Raw genomic sequence first — 8,261 nt, forward strand, 5'->3', positions numbered from 1 at the left:
ATGTGTAGCAGATGGCCTCATATCCAGGGACATGTGATGGCCAGAGAAATGCTTCCCAAGGCAGTCTCTGAAGAATAAAGATATTTTCCCCCAGAAGCTCCAAGAAAAATCTTTTTTTGCCTCACCAGCCCAAATGATTACACACTCATTTCTGAACCAACCGCTGGCAGTAGGTTGAGATCACCCCCGACCAGATCAGACTCCCCTGGAGAGAGTGGAGTTGGGAGGTGGCCTCGGACCTTCTTTCCTGGAAGCCCATGGAAATGCCACACAGAGCCAGAGTTCTGAAGGGCCTGGGGGAGCAGGAGCAGATGCTGGCAAAGGGCAAAACCGCCCGTCTACTTCAGATGTCATTCTAGTTGCCTCGGTGATCTTTTGTCAATTTCTGAACTTCTTTCTCCAGTTTCCAGTTAATAAGACCAGGCTCAGACATGCCAGGCGATGACTATGTTTAGTATCTTTTGTTGAAGAAAATGAGGCTGGATGTAGTACACAGATGACTAAGATAAATAACTTCTCTTTTTAGCTAAAAGAATTGAATTTTAGGTTTTGTAAGTGGCCCATGGGCTTTAACTGCCGAAGTTTCCATGGAGAGGCTAGGAAGATTTTACTGAATATACCTGCCACACAGAGCGAAGCTTCCTCCGTCCCACCCAGAGGTGTACATGATCAGGTTGTTTGGTTTCACCTGCACTTTGGCATATCTTGAGCCACTGAGGGGCTTGGTCATTCTCTGTGGTTCCCTGCCTTCCGCCTTCAGAGGCATTTTCTTTCTTGAATCAAACCTCGCATGGCTACCGACGTTTCAAGGACATTTGCTGTTCTCCCTCTGTCTTCTTCAGGGGTGGGACAGAGATGGGCTATACAAAAATCTTTAATTTCATGTAAATGACCCACCTTTCCTTCTTCCCCTGGGCAGGGCAGGGCGGGGGGTGCATAAAAATTAGTGTTCTAAAAACATTTTTACAAAGTGCTCCCTTGAGATGCAAAGAAAAATGCTACCAGCTCAGCAGGTTCTCTACAAAAGCTTTTAAGTGGGAGGAGGGAGGAAGGAAAAGTCATACACATGCCTCTGGCGTTTTTCAGGTATTTGGGAATTCAAAAAATGTATCCTCACAGAAATTATTTTGGCTTTCCCCATCAACCAGTTCACAGACTGGGCCTATGTTCCCTTCTCCCACTTGTCTGGCTGTTGACTTAACTAGGGCGCCTCCATGGGAAAGGTTAGCATATCAGAGTGGTGTTTGTTGAAACTGACAAAGTGATAAACTAGGTTTGTATTTATTATTACCAAGGATACTTTTAACGTCCTTTTGATGTGCTAATAGTCCTTCCTAAGGAAAATTATGCAAACAAACTATTAATTAAATCAAGAGCAGCAGTCCCTACTGAACTACAATATGCAGATATGCTGATCTGCATGGACTTGAGCCAGGCAGTGGCCTTTGGCTTCGTAGATGCTCTCAGGGGCCAGCTCTCTCGCATCTGTACCCCTTCCAGAAAGGGTTATAGGAGCCCTGTGTCCACTGGCTTCCCTAAGATCTCAGAGTTCCTTCCCTTGGGGGCTCTCCACACATTGTTCCAATTCACCAGGGAAGATCAGCTACGGATCCAAATGACTGAACACGGGGACTCAGGAAGACAATACAGAATCATACACGTACCCTATGAATTCCTAAATTGTCATTAGAGTTCCTGTATGGCTTACAACTCTTTACGGAGGTGAAAGAATCATCACGTCAAAAACCAAAAGCCAAGAGGACGATGTGATGTGTTATAACCCAAATCATGGTTAGCTGAGTACATTTCACCTGCTGGCTACTTGTGGTTCTAGTAGCTACCATCGATGAACATAGTGTGACCATTACTATCACTGGGCTATGAATACTAATTCTGGGGGTGTCTGGGTGGCTCAGTCGGCTGAAGGTGCCACTTCAGTCAGGGTCATGATCTCAGTTTTTGAGTTCAAGCCCTGTGTCTGGCTTGCTGCTATCAGCGCAGAGCCCTCTTTGGGGCCCTCTGCACCCACCCGCCTCTCCCATGCTCGTGCTTTCTCTCTCTCTCTCTCGCTCTCAGAAATAAAAACATTAACAAAATGTATTAATTCTGGCCCAGTTGCGCCTGACCACATGTGTACCGATGCCCGGCACATGCAGAGAGGAGCCAGGTTATTTCTTGGTCCCAGATGGGCTCCAGTTTCATCCACGGCCCCAACCAGCCCTGGCCCTCCTTGATGCTTCATTGTACTGGCAGCTTCCATCCCGCTGGCTGCTCACGCTTCCTGTTGGGGGATTTTCAGCAACACAGCTGCAGGTAGATGTTGTGGTGCACGTGACTTTTTTTTTCCCCCCTCATTCGAGGTTTTTTTCTGTCCATCCCCAGAATAATCCCTGTTTGCCCATTTTCCTGCCCAAGCTTTTAACTGTTTAGGTCAGTTTTTTTCTCTTTTCGCTCCAAAATGTTACTGGGTGCTGAGTTTCACATTTCACACTGTTAAGTCTGTGAAATGCATTCCCAGAAGGACCCCCACGACTCCCAAGTCTTGAGTGGGACACCTGTGTGAAGTTCTGTACCCTGGTCTCTGCTCCACCCTCATCGAGCCACTGAAGTAGATGGAAAAAGGCTCTTCCCTTTTTCACAGAACGTGATGATAAAGATGCCATGGAGGCTTTCCCCAGAGCCACTGGCTCCCTTACTAGGAGAAGGGGAAGCCTATGATACCACTACTGGAGATGTAATCCTTTGGTCTAATTCAAGCATTTCCTCTAGTTAAAATGAATCTGTCTAAGAGGGGTCACTCCAGCATAAATGAGTCACCTGGGCCTTCTAAGGAGGCTTCTGAAGAAGTAAAGGATGTCGGGAGATCACGGTATAAGTTCCAGAGTGGGAGCGGTGGGGCTATATGGTGGGGCCAGGGCTGGAATAGGGTTGAGGGAGGCGGATGGCATAGGCAGGAAGCATATGTTCTCGACTGATGAGCCTCCCACTGTTGCTGAGGGCTGGTCCATCCCAGGTGTGCTGGCTTCTGGCTGAAGCAGGGTCCTGAGACCAGGTGTGGGGCCTGCTTGCCCTTCCTGGGCCCTAAGTGACCTCAAGACAACTGGCCTTGGTAGGAGTCTCGGATTCTGCAAAATAATCAGCTAACCCAATGGGGGAGGGAAAAAAAAAACCTGGGCTCCCTTGGTTTGGGGAGTTTATTTTATTTCGGTTCTCTTTGTTCAACTGACTGGTTGTTCATGAAAGTGACCAAGTGTGTCACTGAGCGGCCTGGCTGCTTTGTGAAGAGTCACACATGAACGGCATGACCGGTTCTTTTGTTCTCGAGTAACCACAGCCTTAAAAACCAGTCTCTCTGTCGGTGCACAAGCGGGGCCTCTGGGCATATGGCTTTGTACCCAGGAAGGCCGATGCCGGGGTAGGAGAGGCCCAGGGTCCATTTTTGAAGCCCCTCTTTGTCAGCTGGGGGACCCTCCATGCCCTAATCTTTTCACCTGCAGATGGGGATACAGTGACACCAAGCTGGTAGAGTTATTTAAGGAAGAATGATCCTGCACATGAAGGGCTTACACAGTGCCTGGCAAATACTAAGCATCCAGTAGATGCCAGTTTGCTAGTTTTAATCCTAGGGGAGGCCCAACAGGCCAGGTATTTAATAACTAGCATGTTGATAATCAGGAAGATGTACAGCCTCTTTCCAACAAGCCGAATTTATCCTCAGAGTAGTTCCAGGGACGAAGACACAGCTACGCATAAGGGTGGAGCGGGGGGCAGAAGGAAGAAGGTCTCTCTCCACAGTGTCCTACAAACTACCCTGCAATGTAGGAAGCCGCACCTTCCTTCTGGGGGAAGGAGCAAGGATTGGGAATTTGGAGAACCCTGAGCCAGATTGATTTCCAGTCCACTGCTCTCAGGAAAAGGATTTGTGTCCTCAACGCACATACAGGTGTATGGCTTCAGCGACTGTACATTTACATGCACACACACGCACACACATTCACTCACTTCAGGCTGGAACACCATTGCATCGAGTGTATTTTTTTCTGGTCTTCCTTCTTATCTCTTACATCCTTTGCAGTCCATTTGGGCATAATTATTATTGCTTTGCTGGCTCGGTTCTGCAGCTCTCTAGAGTGCAGCAGATGTCGACAGCTCTGAAAGATCCCATGCTATTACACAGCAGAACAAATGAGGATGTCAGAAAAGGCTCTTCAGTCTAACAAGAAAACAGAGGAAAGAGACAAAAAGAATAAAGCCTTTGGAGACCAGCAGACTCGCTCTGATTAGATCTTATGCTAACATGATGCCCACTCTGCGTACTAACAGTGATTTAATATGTTTAAACGATACAGGGGAAATACGTCTTGGGGAAAAAAAGAGAAAGGAGAATTTCTTCCCTGGCAGGCATGATTAAGATGGTGTGGGCTCCCTAGGAACACACAACTGCAGCGTGAGACTGTGGAGTGCTGGCCCAAGCATATTTGCCTACAATGCCTGACATGGTCTCGTTATCCTGGGCAGCCACTGTTTTCCCCAACACACAGGGGCCCCACGGGATGCTCCGATGGCTTAGCCGGCCGGTGCGTGCTGGGGTGGCGGCCTCACTGCCGGGCCATTGTTCCTTCTCTTGACATGGGAAGCCGAACTTTAAAAGCATTTTACATATGGGGCCACAAGTCCACACACCTTAAGCTTCCCAGAACAAAGATACAAGATACTCTAGAGTTTTGGAAGTGGGGGAGAGAGAAGTCTCTAATCAAATGGACGTACCAAAGTCCATGTATTATAGATTGTATCATGCAATTTACTAACTGAACAGGTCTCTGGTTCCTTTCTCTGAACCTATTTACTCATTTCCTATTTATAGTCCTAACTATTAATGTAATAGTTCTTTCACCAGACCGCAGCAGAACAGGGGAGAGAGGATTCAGAAGGGCCAACTTTGGGATAGCAAAGGCAGAGTGAAAGGTATATATGCAGCTATTCAAAAAATCCTGACAGGGGCGCCTGGGTGGCGCAGTCGGTTAAGCGTCCGACTTCAGCCAGGTCACGATCTCGCGGTCCGTGAGTTCGAGCCCCGCGTCAGGCTCTGGGCTGATGGCTCGGAGCCTGGAGCCTGTTTCCGATTCTGTGTCTCCCTCTCTCTCTGCCCCTCCCCCGTTCATGCTCTGTCTCTCTCTGTCCCAAAAATAAATAAACGTTGAAAAAAAAAATTAAAAAAAAAAAATCCTGACAGTATCAGCTATCTGATAAGTTGGCTGTAAATGAGAAGACACAAACACCACAAGGAAGTAGAGAGCATTATATGTGTTTGTTTCCTTATTTGTTCTTAAATCCTTCCACAGTGGGTCTGCCTGGCAGCTTTTGTTATATGGATAAAGAGTATAGCACATACTTCAAAAATCCCCAAAGAATAGAAGTTTAAGAAAATAAATAAATGAAATGAAATGAAATGAAATAAAACAAAATAAAATAAAAACTCCCTGAAGGGGAACAGGTTATCAGCATTCATTGTTGAAATGCAATAAATCAAAAACTGCAGGACTTGCCCTTGTGCCTAAAAGTGCCCCGACTCCCTAGTCCAGATGTTAGGACTAGTCCAGAAGCAGAGATGGCCTCAGTAGGAGAGGAACTCAAAAGGTCACCTGGTCCAGCGTCTGCTTCTGACAAGTGATCAGTTGGCCTGTGCTGGATGCCATCTAGGGACACTCCCTCATGAGATGCCAGTCCATCGTCAAAAGTGCTCAAATTATTAGAAAGTGCATTGTTACTTGAACCTAAACATGCCTCTGTATTTTCACCCCCTTGGCCATGGCTCTGCCTTCCAGGACTCCAGGAAGGAACACTTGAAGCCTGTTATACATATGAAGGCAGGGATCCTAACACCCTCCTTCTTCCTTGCATCCCTCCCACCATGGCCCAGCCTGCCTTTTCTCATCCCATATGTCTATGATCTCAAGTCTTCAACTCTGTCTGTGTAGAGATATTACTTTTATAAGGTGACCGGATATACCAAGGTATAAGGTATATCAGCTCTATCTAGGTGTAAGCCAAAGGGCCCAAAGGCAGCCTGGAATGGTGGTTTAGCACAAGGTGGGATCAGAACACCATGTTCATGTCCCGGCTCTTGTATGTGACTTTGGACACGTTACTCAGTCTCCTCGGTCTTCAGTTTCCTTATCTGTAAGATGGGGTAATAGTAGCCCCTGACAGGATAGTGAGACTGGATGAGAGAATCCACAGAAAGCTGTTTGCCATATAGCAAACTGAAAATAAGAGCCATCATTTTGGAGGAAGAAAGGTTATTGCCTCTCTTATATTCTACCCCCTTCCCATTATAGTCCAAATTTACGGCGCACCAGTGATTCGTTTTGAGCCAATAACCAACTGAAACATCTCTATCATTTCCACGTAGGCTACTATCAAAGCGCATCTGCTGCTCATTCCATCTTAGTTGTTTGTTTATTTTAAACAAGTGCAGGACTTTGCATTTATCCCCATTAAACATAATCTTATTAGATCTGGTCCATTGTTTCAGTCCGTCAGATCTTTTTTGCATCCCAATTGTGCCATCCAACTTAGGAGCTAGCTCTTCCAGCTTTGTGTCACCCACAAATTTTATCACCAGGCCATCAACGTCTTCATCCAAGTCATTAATAAAAATAGTTAACAAGGCAAGACGGAGGCCAGAAACCTGTAGTGTGAAAGATCCTTTCTCCGGATCGTCATCAATCTATTAATTAGTACTCTATATTCAATCAGTTCTTCATCTACCTGATCCGGCTACCTTCTGCTCCTGCCCAGAGGTTCATCTCGTCTGTCTTCAAGGACAGGGACTTTAGCTGTCAAAAGGACTGCTACAAACGCATTCTGTTTACACAATACCCAAAAACCAGTCTAGCAACTCTCAGAAAGAAATGTGGTACGTCCGGGAAAATGCATTGACTCCTTGCTTCTCACCTGGAGACAATGTCCAGCTCGCGTGACCAAAGATCATCCAAACTGCCTGCCCATTTTTTAAAAAGATCGTAACTTTCCAGTGCCTGGGCTTCTAGCCCCTTCCCTCAAAGTCTCAGCTCTTCAAAGCAGACAAGTCTCCTAGAAGTTAATTTATCTGGCCAGGCCCTGGGACCCTGAGCGGGCCTTTAGAACATTCCTTATTTCTTGCCTGGGTTTCCATTTTCTGTCACCAACATCTGTGGGAACCTTGCCTCTTCCAACTTGAAGTTTCTTTCCTGGATAGGGAATATGAAAAGAACATAAATGCTGCGAGCGCCAATAATAGTATTGATCAAGCCACGGATGTGTTTTTGTCCCTTGCCAAACATAACTAACAACTTTGTTTGAGAAGTCTGGGTGTCTCTTAGCAGCCCCAAGCGCAGTACCAGCAAAAAACTAGATGGCTCACCAGAAGCCAGCTTGTAATGGCAGTAGTACCAAGAGGGATCTGTCCCAGTCACTGGCTTCCTGACTGTCCCCTGTCTCCATTTCTCACCCTCAGATTCTGATCCAAAACTTTCCACTATGGCTGGAGACAAACAGTGTTTAAGATCTTGGAATTCTAAGCCCATCAAATGCTAACACACACTCTACACGTGCCTGGTGCAGATCTATAAGGGAGACACAGTAGTAATTACCTCTTAGAGTGGCTGTGAAGATCACATGATATAATGGCTTTAAAACTGCCTGGTCCAGGGGCGCCTTGGTGGCTGGTTAACCGTCTGACTTTGGCTCAGGTCGTGATCTCACCATTTGTGGGTTCGAGCCTCATGTCGGGCTCTGTGCCGACCGCTCAGAGCCTAGAGCCTGCTTCAGATTCTGTGTCTCCCTCTCTCTCTGCCCCACCCCTACTTTCACTGTGTCTCTCAAAAATGAATAAACATTAAAAAATTAAAAACAAACAAAAAAGTGCCTGGCCCACGCGGGATCAAATAGTGGTCCTGCACTATTAGCTTCTGGTTTCTGTCTTGTTCTTGTCCCCATTTGGTTCTACTCTTGTCACCAGTCCTTGGCCCCTTTCAAGCCTGTACTAGATCTGTCTCAAACTTTAATTTTCGACTTGCCCCTCACAGACTGGCTTCCCCTTCCTTGTCCCTAAGCCTCCGCCCACACACACTGGCTTTTCACAATACCTCTTTTACACTGAAAATCCCTTGCTGACTCTACTTCTGGAGGGAGATACAGATCAAATATGTGTGCAAAATCCTACCCCTACCTGGAGAGTCGAAGTTTCCATTTATGACAAGTCCCAGGGAATAATAACA

Source organism: Lynx rufus, unplaced genomic scaffold (assembly GCF_022079265.1).
Source record: "Lynx rufus isolate CCGP_SWC_20201006 ecotype Redwood Valley unplaced genomic scaffold, mLynRuf1.p SCAF_2, whole genome shotgun sequence".
NCBI classification, from domain to species: domain Eukaryota; kingdom Metazoa; phylum Chordata; class Mammalia; order Carnivora; family Felidae; genus Lynx; species Lynx rufus.